The sequence below is a fragment of the Martes martes genome (assembly GCF_963455335.1).
Source record: "Martes martes genome assembly, chromosome: 11".
NCBI lineage: Eukaryota > Metazoa > Chordata > Mammalia > Carnivora > Mustelidae > Martes > Martes martes.
Genome location: NC_137899.1, coordinates 67,796,533 through 67,812,306, shown reverse-complemented (window position 1 = coordinate 67,812,306; position 15,774 = coordinate 67,796,533). Strand labels below are relative to the sequence as shown.

Genomic DNA, 15,774 nt, shown 5'->3' with positions numbered 1-15,774 from the left:
TTTGTGAGTGAATGTTGGGTGACGAGAAGACTGTTGGCCAGCTTAGCAGAAGCAGAAGTATCGTGTGAACTTTTCAAGAGAAACAAAATCTTTATCCTTAAATAAAGGCCTTGTTGACCATAACCCATGGCCAGTAGTAACTGATGGTTGGGACAGGCATATTGGGAGAGGTCTTTAGTACCTTTCCTTTGCTACTGTTTCTGGATCTGGGTTTGATTGGCTCCATCACCCATGGCTGCTGACCTGGTCCTGGGGACATACCTGTTGCTAAGAGTCCAGGGGTCTGGTCGCATGGTCGTCCTGTGGGGCCTTCACAGCTGGTGAACAGAACATAGAATTCCAACTGCACTTGATATTCTCATTGGTCTTTGCTTCCCTGTCACCTTTCCTCTGAACTTAACATTCCATCCTTCTTTTCCACCATATTTCTGGTTCGTGGCCTCTTGAACTGATACTAGTTGAAAGGAAAGGAAATGAGGGAAAGGCAATAATACTCTTCGCCAAGCCTCAGTTGGGTTCTAACCTGATCGTCTCCATCAACATGATGATCTTCCCTGTGTGAAGCAAATCCGTTTTGTCTTAGTCACCTTGGGCCATCTATTTAGTTCATTGAAATAGGTCCCAGCAGCAGCCCCTCTGTGGAGAGCCCTGATCTGCCAGCTACAGTCTGAAGCTGCCAAGGGTCTTAGCAGCTACGCCCAAGAACAGGCATGACTGAAGAAGGGAAGTGAGAGAAAGAAATCCAGTAATGCCTCAGCCTCCTAAGATTACTTCACTGGATTATGAGGGACTTTCCCAAATCGTCCCTGGGAAAGAGGAATAAAGGAGCAGGGAGACCTTTGTACAATCGAGCCAAAAAAAAAAAAAAAAATAAGTGGAGAGTTAGGTAGTCTCTGAAATGACCAAGGCTGCGTTGCCCCAGATCAGATTACTGCCTCACGTCCGTACTTCAGTGTTTCTGAAAGCCGTCCAGTCCTCAGCTCTTATGTGTGTGGGACACCTGTTCTTTCAGGAGAAGGGGACCTCACTGGCTGTCATGTGCAATGGCATCAGGTATCTGACTGTTTTCCGAGAGGATTTCATTCACCCTGCTTCTTCTGAATTACGAAAATCAGCATTTTTGTAAATGATAATAATGCAAATATTATTGTTGGTGATTTATGCACAGATAAGGCATGTGGAAAATATTACCAAATTCCTGCAGAGGGATGGCTCAAGAAGGTTAGCACTTAGATGCTTAAATCCGGCAGAACATACAGTTTATGAAATGAAGTCCTGAGGATACATTGTTAGCAAAGGGAGCCGGAGGCCTCGGTCCAGAGGAAGTGAGCATGGCTGTTGGGTCTGTGTGGGTTCATCACGGCCAGGTCTTTGGGTTGGTGGTAATGATATTCTTTTGTCTAGGTGAGGTCCCCAAAGTGTCACTCTGAAACATTTTTCATGATGAACTTATGTGGCTATAAAAACTGCCTTTGGTAAGACCTAAGGGCCAGGATTGGGGGATAGTTTCTTACTGTGGCCCTTGTGCCATCTTTGTGCATTGTCTACCAATCATAGAGTCAGCCTAGTGTCCCATACATGCTGCCATGTAGTGATGGGGATTATGGCTGTGAACAGGCAGTTGGAAGCCTGAGAGGCAGAGGGTCCCACCCTATGTACACATATCCCTTGGTCAAGAGTGGATACCAGAGGAGGGTCAGGGATGAGAATAACAAGGGCTTTCAGTTTTCTACATGGGTTATTTTTGTTTTGTTTGCTTTTTTCTTTTTAGAATTACGCATGCCTTACTTCTATAACAGAAAAATCTATCCGTTACAAACTATTTTATCATGCATATACTAATTTTCTAGGGTTGCTTTCACAAATTACTACAGATTTTGTAGTTTAAATAGTGCAAGTCTACTCTCCCACAGCTCGGGAGCTCATAAGCCAGAAATGGGATTCATGGGTTAAAGTGAAGGCGTTAGCAGAGCTCTGGTCGTTTTTGGCCACTCTAGAAGGGGAAGCCATCTCTTTGCCTTTCCAGGTCCTAGAAGCAGGCTGTATTCCTTGGCTTGTGGCCCTTTTTATCTTAAAAACCAGCCAATAGCAAGTCCTGTCCTTCCCACATCACACCTCATCACTCTGATCCTGCTTTGGCTTGGATCTTTCACTCTTTTGGACCCTGTAATTACCTTGGACCACCTGGATAATCCAGGGCAATCTTCCCTATTTTAAGGTCAACCAATTAGGAACCTCAGTACCATCTGCAATCTGAATTCCCCTTTGCCATATAATGTAACATATTCACAGATTCTGGGGATTGGAATGTGGACATCCGTGGCGGAAAGGGTGCATTTTTCTACCTACTATACTGTATATTTAGTTTGTTAGATGTATCGCATTGTATGTCTATCTGTGTGTATCCATTTAAAGTATCGAAATGCGGACAGATGAGCTTTTTGTTGTTGTTTTATTTGCTGGTAGACCAGTATACCAGTCAGCATTCTGCTAGTGGTTGCTCAAATACAGATTTAACTATGTCCTTTTTCTTTTGTGTCCCTGTTCTGCCTCTAGCAGGCTTTTGAAAAAAGATGGACCCTGTGTGAAGGCCTCTAGGTCAGTTCTTCCTGATTTTTTTCCTGCTGCTTGTCTATCAGCCACTGCTCTGGTTTGCCAGATAATAAATTGGAAAGGAGAGAAGAAGAACTGAAATTTTCATCAGTTCATTTTTCTTCTTGTTATTAACTTGGTAGCAGAAGCTATTGAATTTAGGAAGAAACGTGGATTCGGTGTTATTGGTAGATTGAATGTTTTTCTTGTTTCCGAAGATTGTTCAGATTCGAATTCAGAATATCTTAAAAGAGCCCAACGTGAGACACACTTTCTTTTGAACTTTCTTGGACACCGTCTCAGACTGTCGCCACTTTGAACAGTAGCGTGGATGGCGGATTTGCTTGTTGACCTACGGCCCGGGTTCTCTGAGAAGGGGCTTAGCTATCTGCCTTCTTCCGCTCATTACTGGAGAAGCTGTATCCCTCAATCCAAAATTCTGATTTTACAAATAATAACTAGATTCCAGCAGTTGCAGGAATTTCTTCTACAGCGCCCCTTGCTTGGGACACTAGTTTGTAGATATCTCGTGCTTGGTAGTTAATGCTTCTGCTGGGAGGGAAGGTTTGGAGATGCAGCTGTCTTCTTGCTGCTCCAGCCTGGGGAATCCGAAGATGGGACGTTTTTTCATTTATGTGAAAGAAGTAGAATTAGAGAGTGATTAAAATATTTATGCTTCGGAAAATGCTTTTTTCCAGTTTCCCAATATAGCAGTCTCTGCAGAATAATCCATTGATTCAGGCCATTGAGTTTGTATTCTGTTTTTGCCTTTTATTACCAATATTTTAGAGCATGCATTATTCATTTTTATGGGCATTAGAGAAGAGCTTAAACGGCAGCCAGATACCTCAGCACACAAGTGGCCCCATAATCGTTTCATTGAAGCCCTCATTTTTTAAGCAGGGTAGGAAAGAAGACACAAGAGATTTGGGTATTTCAGGTATGGGAATCTCACTTAAAGCTTTTGTTGCAGACTGTGCCACTTTAGAAATTCTAACAAGGCTATACACATCAAAATCGATATTTGTGTGGAGCAGTGTTTCTCAACCTCATCAACCTTACCCAAACCTTAGAATCACCTGGGGGGCTTTGGAAACCTCTGTCATCCCAATGCCCACTTGCACAGCATAGCAATTACTACTTCGGGGTGGGGGCAATGCTCTCAGGAAGATTTTTCATGAAGGCAGATTTGATCACTAAGGGTAAATCACATCCACAGAATGACCATCAGCTGATACCCATAACACAAACCACCAACTAGTATGAATTGTGTGCATGGGTGAAGTAGTCCGTCCATTGGTTCTTAAGGCCCAGGTTCTAACCCTGGTTCTGCTACTCAGGAACTCTATGCCTGAAAATTAATTAAAAGAATAAAAAGTGAACGGGGCGCCTGGATGGCTCAGTGGGTTAAAGCCTCTGCCTTCGGCTCAGGTCATGATCTCAGGGTCCTGAGATCGAGTCCCGCATCGGGCTCTCTGCTCCGCGGGGAGCCTGCTTCCCCCCTTCTCTCTCTCCCTGCTGCTCTGCCTACTTCTGATCTCTCTCTGTCAAATAAAATCTTTAAAAAAAATAAAAAATAAAAAGTGAATGCCGGTGTCCCATTGCCTTCTCTTATGGTGCTGTGATACTAAATTTAAGTAATAAATGTAAAAATGCTTTGAGGAAGTAAAATGTCATATGCAGTTGTATTCTTTTTGTACATTATAAGATAAATCCTATCTATGAAAAATGAGTAAGTTGCCCTTTTCAAAAGAAAAAAAAATTTTTTGGCCATTACATTAAAAAACAAAAAAAAGGAACAGAGGGGTGGAAGGAAGGAAGGAAAGAAAAGGGAAACAGCTTTTGTACCACAGATTAAGTTCTGAACTGGATGAGCTCATTTAACTTTGGCAGAAATCGGGGTTCAATGGAAAACATCATGCATTTGGGAAGAAATAACTTTATTAGGTACCTTAGTTTTCCATGTGACAAGCCATGGGCAGCAACCTAAAAGTCAGGTTTCACAAAGGCTCAGGTGCTTAATGGCTGGAGAGAGTTAAGGCTCTGTAGCTATTACCTCACTGCACACAGACTCTCTGGGGATGTCTGAACCGTCTAGATACCTTCAAAATACTTGTTTCTGGCATCGGTGATACTTTTGATGCGATCAAAATCGCCATTGAAAACAAGATCAAATGACTTTGCCATGCTTTCAAATTGCCAAAATGGAAGAAACTAATGGTTTGAAAAATGTTGTCACTCTAGAGCAGAAGCACTATTTTGAAACTTGACCCAGCAGCGTAATATGCAAAGCACACATGACAGAGGTTAGGATCTCAGGCTTGCAGATGAGAAGCCATCCCCTTAAAAGAGGAGAGCCTGTGCGCAGGGAGAACCCAGGCCCATCACACAAAGCTGCAGCTGCCCCTGGCTAAGCTACGGGCTCCATCTGAGTCAGTGGGAGAAAATCTCAATTAGGAAGAATTGGAGAGCAGAACAGAGGAAACATCCTAGGAAGTCCCCTGGAAGATTATCCATGGAAAATAACCACTAACTAGTCACATCTAATGGATTATGGAGTGGCGTAGAAAGGGGATCGTTTGAGAGCTTGAAGGCAGTGATTGCATGAATGAGAAAGAGAAATATGTTCACTCCCCGAACTGTTTCCAGCTTACTGACTTTCTGTGCATGCTTTTCAGGGGGCAATTATATATTCCGGAGTCCCCTTCCTAGGCCAGCTCAACTTCACAGTGGTGCAGACGGCGCTCTCGCTGGTTAGCTGAGCTGGCCTAGGGAATGAAAGGTGGTCTGTAACTCTCGCCATGAATAAACATGAATCTCTTCATTTGCATGAGGCAGGTGACTGTAAAATATCTTGGAGCAAGTTGTGAAAGGCGGCTTTGTGCATCCGTGCCCAGGGGAAGCCGGGGAGGACTCAGTGTTGTTTATCTTCATTAGAATTCCATCTAGGGCTGCTAGTATTGATCTGAACCAGGCTTGGGGTAGCTAATAAAGTAGGTGTATGTTTTAATTGAAACATGAATATTTAAGTAGAGGAGAAGTCTTTTAAAGGGCCCCGGTGTCGTACAAGGAGGTTATCCATTTTTTCAGCTGTCTGGGCCGTTTACAAGTATTTATTCAAAAAGCTTCTCATGTTTCACAAAGGTCTTTAAGGTTTGACACGAAGGAAATCACACTTCCTGTAGAAGCAAATGCATTATACCAATAGATTTATTTTTTTTTCTTTTGATGTTTCCTGTTGGATAGGTAGAAAATGGTTTCGTGTGTGCACCGTGCACACACGTGTGTTTAAATGAGTGCTTTTAAGCTGTTCGCTCAAGGTATTGTTACCCTTTTTTAAATGGAGTTAGCTACTTCCACTGGGCTAGGAATCCAGGACTGTCTTCTACCGTCCTCATCAATATCATTTGTGCTATCTAGTACTGTCCCCATCAATATCAATTTTGCTATCTAGAGACAGCAGAAAGACTGAAAAAGAGACCAGCTTTATGACCTTTTTTTTTTTCAAGCAGTATCTTTTTTTTTTTTTAAAGATTTTATTTATTTATTTGACAGAGATCACAAGTAGGCATAGAGGCAGGCAGAGAGAGAGGAAGGGAAGCAGGCTCCCTGCTGAGCAGAGAGCCCGATGCGGAGCTCGATCCCAGGACCCTGGGATCATGACCTGAGCCGAAGGCAGAGGCTTTAACCCACTGAGCCACCCAGGTGCCCCAAGAAGTATCTTTTTAAAAAGACCCCGGTGGGTGTACTTTCTAAAAAGAAGTGTAGTAATTGTAGGTAACATGGGCCTGACCAAGATAGGTGGCATGAGGTGTTATTTCCCAGACTCTTTTGCATTACCAACCCCCCAAGGATCTCTTTTAGACATTTTCCCCTAATCACCCTCCCCCTGAGATTTTAATTATGCAAATACATTATTACCTGTTTATATATTGTCTGTTTATCTGTGCTTCATACATTAAGAATGTAAGATTTTTTTTTTTTGCTCCTCCAAGAACCAAATTTCTCCCCCTGGGGGCACGAACCCCTGTCCCACTGAGAAAGCCAGGTGGAGAGGAGAGGAGGGAGAGACTGAGCCTGAGCATAGCAGGAGAGTCTGGGGGCAGTCCTGGGCCAGGGGCTCCTCACCAGCGGTGTGTCCTAGGGCAACAAAACAACAAAACAACAACGATAATAGTAACGATGGTATTTCCCCAAATCACTGTGAGGATTAGGCCCTTAAAGCTTGGCTTTGTAAATTGCCCCATACAAATGTAAGGTGCTGGTGTCAACAGACAGAACCTAAACTGACAGTCATTTGCACTTGGTCATGTAGTATAACTGAGCTGCTTTGATTTTCTAAGATAGTTTGTGCTAATATCTAGAAATACAGATTTTCCCATTCCTCTGTGTGGAAACCCATTGAACTTTGGTTTGGCTGCAAAGGGAGACTGACTACAGCAGGGACAGTTCCCTAAATGAGGAGGAAGTTCTCTGTGTGCGTTCCTGCTGGCAAGGGACGTCCCCCGTGACTAAGGGGCTTAGCGGAATCTCGGAGGCACTGCACACTGGGCTTCAGGAGCCCAGGTCTTCTGAGCCACATAACTTCGACTGCAAAACCTCTTGTGCTAGGAATTCAGCCTATGAGCCCCGGATTGCTCATCTGTGAGATAGGGACGGGAGTGACTGTCCCTAGGTGGGCTCTGAGCCCTGGACCATGTCCGGCAGATAAACTACTCAGCTCCGTCCAGCCTGGAGCAAACACTAAGTGACACCAGCTTCTAACTGCGGCTTCTAAAGGCCTCTGAAAAGGAATAAGGCCAGTCCTGGCAATGTTGATGGCAAGCATTTTCAGAAAAAGACAAGCTTCTCTTATGGATTTAGTGATTAAACGAATAGAACACACATCCCAGCACGCTATCTTCGTGGTGCCACTCGCACAGGTCTGTGCGACACTTGTGAGAAACGGGGTGGGGGGGTCATCATAAAGTGGTCCATTTCGGGGGACTGTTCTGGGTCATGCATTTGATAGCCCAGCCGTATCTCTTTATGAAGGGATTGTATCCGGAATCATACAGAAAGACTTAGATTTTGTTGGCTCTGTTTATGTAATTTCCCTAAGAAATGGTAAAACTGTTTAAAATTTGTTTAAAAATTAACTGTTAGGTTTAGTTGGCTGAAAACACTGCTATCGTGTTTTGCTTTCTTGACATTTGCCATAACTGGAGCGTGTATAGAAAGGATAATTACCGTGATTGAGTCTGATGAGTAATTTCGGATAAGCCGTGACGATAGGAAATATATGTCTCGGAGGTTTCTCCGCATGCAAGATCCTCATTTCCGAAGTCTTCCTAGTGTCAGTGTATCTTTCCTTGTATGTGTAACATGTGCTAAGCTGACACTTGCCAATTATAAGACAAAAAGAATCGATAGGTTCTTCTGCTGGGCGGCAGTAAGCTACATCAGTCCCTTGGTCCAGCTGCAGACCATCCCTGATCGTGGAAATAATGACGCCTCTAAGTTAGCTGCCGTGCCTCACTCTGTTCAATGACTTCTGAAACTTCTTCCCCTTTTGTTAACTACACTTTGGGGTGCCACATGAGTTGTGAGCTGGTTCTTCTGACCTGAATTCCATATTCCATTGTGGATTGTGTTAGGGATTTCATAATGGCACAGAAATCATTTTATTAGTCTATGTCCAATTAAAAGGAAATTGCGTACGTTTTAAGTAAGGCATAATGAGATCTAGACATTTTAAATTAAAGGGCACACACGAATCAGAGTTGGATTGCTAAGAAGAGCATCATTAGATGGGAATCTCTCGCGAAATACGAGCCCTCCTTGATTTAAAGGAAAATATTTATCTTGAAATTGCAGAGAAAATGACATGCTATGGGAGTTGAGAACAGAGCTGTATGAAGGGTATGTTTCCTAAGGCAGGACGGGAGAACGTAAAGGGCTGTCATGTGGTGCTCTTTATTGCCAGTTCAGGGTGCCAGATGGTAGAAAGAGGCAAGGGATGGAAGGCAAAAGGGTGCCCCAGATGAGATGAGATGGGGAATCAGAATGAGAGAGTAGTGTCAGAAGCCATTTGTTAGGACTCCAATATAAGAGCTGGGAGAACCGAGAAGATCCCAAGTGAAATTTCTAAATACCGCCTGCAAAAATACCAGACCTAGGGGGCCAGAAGTTTAAAAATACATTTTGTTTATTTAAATGTGTATGTAATCTAAGTTTCTTCTGTGGCTGTGCGGGTTTTTCAAAAGTGTGCTTTATAGCTGGGCACCTGGGCATGAGCAGTCCCCCTGGACTGACGGGATAGGAGCCAAAGCCCCCACCTGCTAGTCCACACCAGAGGCTAGCTGCTCTCTCCATCTCTAGCACAGAGCTGAGCCGCTAGGCCAAAGAGGTCAAAAGCAGGAGCAAAGATGGGGAGGCAAGAGGATGATACCAAAGCAAGGCTGAATTTGTTATGGAGGGAAAAAGACACAGGGAAGCTTGAATTTGAGAGTTGAGAATTCCAAACTTGTAGTTTCTTCTTCTCCTCTCCTCCCCTCTGCCTCTCCTTTCGTTGTTTCTATGTGTTTCCCATGCAGTTCTGTTGAAATGAAAAACAATAGTAGGTGGTCAGTGAAACTATGTGGGAGGAAGTCATTTTGGCAGGTGGATAATTCAGATATCATCCCTTCACAGGCCCTATATCTTCCCTGGGAAAGTTCCCAAGCTGGCCATTGTCAGTTGTGGCAACAACGTCCTCAGATGTCCTTCAAGGGATCCCCTTGCTCTGGCCCTATGAATAATACCGTGACCCTGGAACTTACCACAATGAACTGCAGTTGTCTGTTTAATCCTCAGACTCGTTGAGAGCAGAGCCTGGCTATTTTCTGTATTCTCAGGATCTACTCAGTGCCTGGGAGGGAGATGGTACTCCGTGTTACTATCCCACAACCACCATCCACACAGCAGGGCCACGTCAGTGTTCCGTATCTTGGTGAATGGTGTCACTATTTAACCTACACTTCTGATGCTGTCCGTTCTTTCAACAAATATTATTTTGTGTCCATGACACAGAAAGCATGGTGCTAGACACTTGGAATACAGGTGGGTTCTGCCTTTATGGAGCTGGCAGTCCAGCGAGTTTCTGTTTGGAAGTTTACGGGCTGGTTCCTCTTTGTGAAACCAATCAGCAGCCAAAGTCACTACAATCACTGTAAGGTCCTCTGCTTTCTCATTATTGCCTTCGCTCAGATCTTCCTCTTTCCTTACTCCAGATCTGGTAGGTGGAATGGCTGGTTGCAGTTCCTTACTGCTCCGCAGGAGTCCTTGCCATAATCTGAGGGAGTGAAGCCTGTTTTCCCTGCCCTTTAACTTTTGATGTGGGCCAGTCACATGATCACAAATGCGCAGTGAGCAGAGACCTGAATATTGCTTGTGTGGTTGGCTTGGGTTCTTGCACTTCTGCCTTCATCATGAGATGAGGATGTACCCTGGGTGGCCACTGCCCCTAAGTGTAGGTCTCAGAATGAGGCATATGGAGTCGCGTTTTCCCAGTCAGCCCCCAGAATTACAACTCAAAACTGCCACCTCAGCTGACCGACAGACCTGTGAGTGTGAGAAGAACTTGCTGGCCATTGGGATTATTTGTTACACAGCATTCATGTAGCAGTCACTGACTGAGACACTAGCTGTTGCAGTAACTTATCTCCCAACTCTGAAACCTTCCCACTTTCCAAACCTCCTCCAACACACATCTGACCATATCACTGTTGCTTTTAATCCATCTGTGCCTGTCCCTTGCCTGCCTCATAAAGTTTCACAGCCTTAGCAAGATGTTTAGGTTTCTCTTTAGTTAGCCTAATGTAGCTTTCTTGCCTCATCCTCTTTTCTTCACCCTGCACCTGCTCTAAGCTCTGCACGTTATGATGTGCCCACAATTCCTTGTGTAAGCCATGGTACTTTCATATCACAGATATGGGTTCACCCTCCTTCCTTCTGCCACAAATGCCTTCCTCCATCTGCTCACTGAAATTCTGTTTTAAGATTTTATACATGGCCACCTCAGCAGCACCACCTTGGATGATTATCATCTCCATTTTTCATTTAGAATGAAATTCTGTACACCTGCCCCCATGACATGGAAGTCTGAACTTCTTTTGGAAAATATCTTCTAGCGTATTATAGTAGTCATTCATTTACAAGCTTGTCTTTCTCAATTAAACCACTATAGCATTGGGAGCAAAGAACTATAGCTTTAACTCTTAATATTCTCCAGATGTTGTTGAAATAGGATCTGCCCAATTACTTTGGGTTGGATATCAAATGAATAAATGGCCAGAAATGTATAATTCACACATTATTTAAAACAGTCCACCTAGCCAGGAAGCTGAATTAATTTATACTGTTTTAATATGGTATGGTCATTCTTGTAATTCCTGGAGACCATAGGTATTCTGTAGTTCTACAGAATGAAGAATTCTCTTGCCCAAAATGCCAATAGCTCTTAATGAAAAATCCTTCTAGATCTTTCAATTAGAATCTCTTCTTCAGATGTCAGTACTTTGAGGGAATTACAAAACGATTTTGCCATTCCTTTCTTAACAAAAATGGCAGTAGTAATTATTTTTCCACCTACATAGCTTTATATAAGGTGAATGAAAGCCTCAAAGACATAGAACAGTCACAAAATAAACCGAGTTTCTCTTTTCCGAGGAGAGTGGTTGGATCCCCTCATTAAAAAAGAAATCCCTTTGTTTCATTTTTCCCCCTTCATCTTGACCCACATATGCTGGCCATTTGGGGAGTAGTCTGTTTTCCACCAGTCTTATTTCCAGGCCAGTGGGGCAGATAATGTCAATAATGGTGCTTATCCTTTCACAGGATGGCTACTGAGAGACCTTCAGTGCAGAGGACAAACGTGCCTGCTGGCAGTCCACCCATTTAGGTGACTGCTGTCTCCCTGAGCACACCCACCTGCCTGTGTAGCAGCCACATTAAATAGTAAACGTGAGCACACCATGTCATTCACAAAAATTGTCTTTTATATTTTACCTTTACCTCCCAAAGTGCTCTTAAATTAGAAAAAAAAATTGCATTTTCCAAGAGTGTCATAAGAGTAGGAAGATTTGATTCGTGCCACAGTGATTGTATGTTTTAGGTGCTGGAGGCGATCAGCCCCAAGAACTTTTCTGGTCCTAATTTCCTTATTTCTCTTTCACATTTCCGTTTGCGTGGCTTGGCTGGATCTGAGGTGTATGGCATATGGCTTTTTGCTGCTTGAGCTGCCATAGAAGTGAATGTCACTGGCATATAATGCCAGATTTCCATTTTGTGAATCACAGAGCATGAGATTCTGTCCAAAAGCTCCCAGGCCACTAGGAGTCCTTCTAGCAGAAGCAGAAAAGGGTAATACCCATGCCCCAGAGATGCTGTTCCTATTAAAATGTGTCTGTCATGATAAAAGTGCATATAAAATGGAGATGCTCTTGCCCCCGAGTGTGTTGGGAAAAGCTGCTTTGGCTTGTTTTATTGTGGTCAGCTCACCAGGCAGCCCTGGATTTTTGCTCCCAAGCCTCAACTCAGCAGACCCTGGCCCATCAAGGATGTAGAGTTGGTGTTGAATTTTTTCAAGTAGATAAGAATTCGCTTGTGCACATACCAGAAAAATAAGGCTGTGAGTAAAAGATATCGATGGTTTTTGGATGCAGTTTACCAGCATTTTGTATTCATTGAATTTTCAAGTTATAAAATGCTTTAGGACAGAGTTGGATGATAATGGGGAACCGAAGCTGCCACAGACAAAGCCTCAGCCTCAACTCCCCATCTCCACCTGCCACTCCGCACCCCTCCCTGCTCCCCAGCTGCCTCCCTGGCCTCCCCGGCCTAAGGAATCAAGAAGAGGGTTTGGGAATTTACCAAAGAGAATAAGTTCAATCAACAAATTCAGTACATTGAGTTAATAGATGTAGTAAGTCGAGAGCATTGACCTTGAACTCAAGGAGTGGGCTTCAAACCCTAGCTCCATTATTTCCTTGCTGTGTGACTTTGGGCACATTAATGTCCTTACCCTGTTTTTCACCCTTTTCATCTGTGAAATACGGGAATACATACACACACACACATATAAACCTATATATGTTGTCAAGGTTAAATGAGCCATTATTAGGCTATTAGGCTGATAATATGGAATGGCCAATACTTGACCCATATCTGAATAAGAAAACAATTCTTTACAGTTTATCCTAGTATATGTAAAGCACGTGGGCCATTTCCATGAGGGGAAGTTAGAAGGATGATACGATGCTCCAGACTAGGTGTGGGGAGGCTTGGATTCTAGACCAGCTCTCCCTCGAGCTGACGACACAACACTGGGCTGTTCTTCAACATCTGCCCTCACCACCTGTGTCCTTTCTAGATGAAGGTGTCCCTGGTGGCCCCAGAGGTGGGTTCTCCCTTCTGTGCTTTGAATTCTCTCTCTTCTCATCCACTCTGGATACTGCTTGATCAGGTCATCCCGTCTGGTCCTTATGTCATCAATCTTGTCCTCTTGGAGGCTATCATCTTACCAGCATATAAATGTACTCAAATGCCTTGTGTTTGAAAAAACAAATAAATAACCCCTTCTTGATCTTCCACGCAGCCCTCACCCCCAGCCAGATTTCCTTACCTAGTGGCCTGTTTGCCACCTTTTCTGTTCATTTCTCAATAATTTATTAATCCCCTGCAACCCGTCTTTTGCCCTTACTAAAAATAAAACTAAGCAGAAGAGGCAAAGGACTCTATAAACACTAAATTATGCTGTAATACTTGAAAACCTCTTTAGCCACAAAAGCCATTGGTTTTGGTGAAGTCAAGCATGACCTCTGATGGACATTTCAAAATATCTATCTTGTTTGCCTTCTTTGCAGCCCTTGGTTCTCTCACAGGATCTTCCCGTGGCTTTGGAAATGAACACTCACACAAAATAGATACGTGACATATGATATATATGAAAGGAAAAAATAATTATCATTGTTCCAGTTGCTAGTGATATTTTTAGAAAAAAGTTAAAAGGTAACTAAACTATATAGCTAAGCTCAAGAAAAGAAAAATACCTCTAAAATGCAGTAATAGGTGTCTTGAATACTCAAAAACCTCTTTAGCCACAAGAGACATGATTTCTAAGAGGCAAGTGGAGAATAAGAGGAACTGTTGAGTTGTTCTAATTTAAGACTGGAAAGAAGTCACATTGTTATGACTCCCTGCTCTGATGAAAAAGATAGACATCAAAAAATTTGTAAAAATAAATCTTTTATCCCTTACATTTTTATGCTTATTGGCATCCTCCCTTCCTCCCCCTCGATTTCGACTCTTCAACCTAAAAAGCTACCCAAATCTCTCCTATCCATAAAAAATTGTTTTTCACCCCCGTTCCTCTTTCAAGTTCTTATCCAATCTCTTTCCTTCCCTGCACTGCCAAATTTTCCAAGAGAGAATGCCATCCCCGCTTGCCTACCTCCTCTACTCCCTGTGGTCTGATGTTCACCCACGTCCACCCACTGAAATCGCTTTATTTAGGTCAGCAGTTACCTCCCGAGTGTCAGGTCTCTTCCCAGTGCTCCTCCTGCTCCAGCACCCTGAAGCAGTGGCTCATGTCCCCACCTGTGCTTCCTGGGATCCTGGCCATTCCCTGACTCCCGAGGTACTGCCACCACCTTTCACTGACCCTGACCTTTATGCTTTCCTCAAGCCCTTCTTCTTGATTCTCTCCTACCTCCTCTCCACTCTCAGTATCCCGTCTTCAACCATCCTTCCATTCAAGGATTGGCATGGCATTCTACCTCGTCCCTTTGACCTGGAACCTTGGGGTGATCCCAGACTTCCTCAACTCTCCTTCTGGATTCCCATGTCCTGTGGATCCACCAGTGCATAAGAAGGGGCCATCTGGCTTGTCCTGCTGTGCCCTGCTTCCCAATGCCATCATCTCTTACACAGACTGTGTCTGTCCTTTAATTGTTCTCTCTGAATCTGGACTCAGCCCACCTGGAAATTATCTTTCCCTTAACAGAAACTCCCTCCCTCCCTTCTTCCTTTCTTCCTTTTTAAGATTTATATATTAATTTGAGAGAGAGAGAGAGAGAGAGAGGAACCAGTCCAGTCCAGGGCTTGATCCCAGGACCCTGAGACCATAACCTGAGCTCCAGTCAAGAGTCAGATGCTTGACTGACTGAGCCATCCAGGTGCCCAAGAAACACCTTTATAGAACATAATTCATCTCATGATACATCTACACTAAAAAAAATCTTAGCCTCCCCCTTCTTGCAGAGTGATAATAAAAGCTCTATATTACATTGCAAACCACTTTTCCAAACAGAATGCCTATTGCACTCTTCAGCACACCCCTACTAACCGTTAGTTATCCTCTTGATGGCTCCCTGAACATGCCTTGTGCTTCCAAGTCTTTGTCCTTACCCATGTTCCCTCAGCAAGGAAGACCCTTCACCCTGTGGAGCCCTTCCATGGGGGTGGAATTAATTGATTCCTCTTAGGCACGCTTTCTTTTTCCCTGCTTTGTAGCACTTACCATACTCAGCCATACATTGAGTTTGAAACCTCTTTTTGGCAAATTAGCTTGCTTTAAACTTGCCCCTGGCCACCCCTTTTCCCACCTTGTGGCTGATTTGAGGCCATACTGCAGAATCCTAGATGAACCCATTGAAAACCATGGTCATAGACTATATTGAGTTATCTACACTTTCTTCTCCTTACTCCTCTGAATAAGGACAAATTCCTCCTTACCCTTCTACCCCAGGGCACCTACCGAAAAAATTATATAGGTGCTCAACACATGTGACCTGGATTAAATCTTGTATCCATCCATGAATGGAAAGTAGAAAGGGACTAACAATGCTTCTTTAAAAAAAAAAAAAAAGCTGATAATGTTTTAAAAGGAAAAAGTACATTCTATAACAAACTTTGCAAACTACAGAACAAATTCAGTCCATAAGTGAAGGGCACTGTGTGGCTAAGGTAAGATAGGAGAAGAAGTGAGTCTTCGGAGTGATGATATCTTTTAGGACTAGGAAAAAAATGGAGCCATTTCCAGAAGAGAAAAAAAAGGGAGGTAGAATTTCATTTGTGTGGCTTAAAAACACTTTTAGAGTTTATTTTGGTGGTATTTACTGCCTGACAAAATCCAACTGATTTTTCCTGCTGGCATGTGCCTTC

General features: G+C 43.4%; 1 protein-coding gene across 1 annotated transcript in view; it reads left to right on the top strand.

Annotated features, from left to right (window-relative positions):
• Positions 1–15,774, top strand: part of ELMO1 (engulfment and cell motility 1) — a 524,906-nt gene that overhangs the window by 363,291 nt on the left and 145,841 nt on the right. The gene's annotated exons all lie outside the window — the stretch shown is intronic.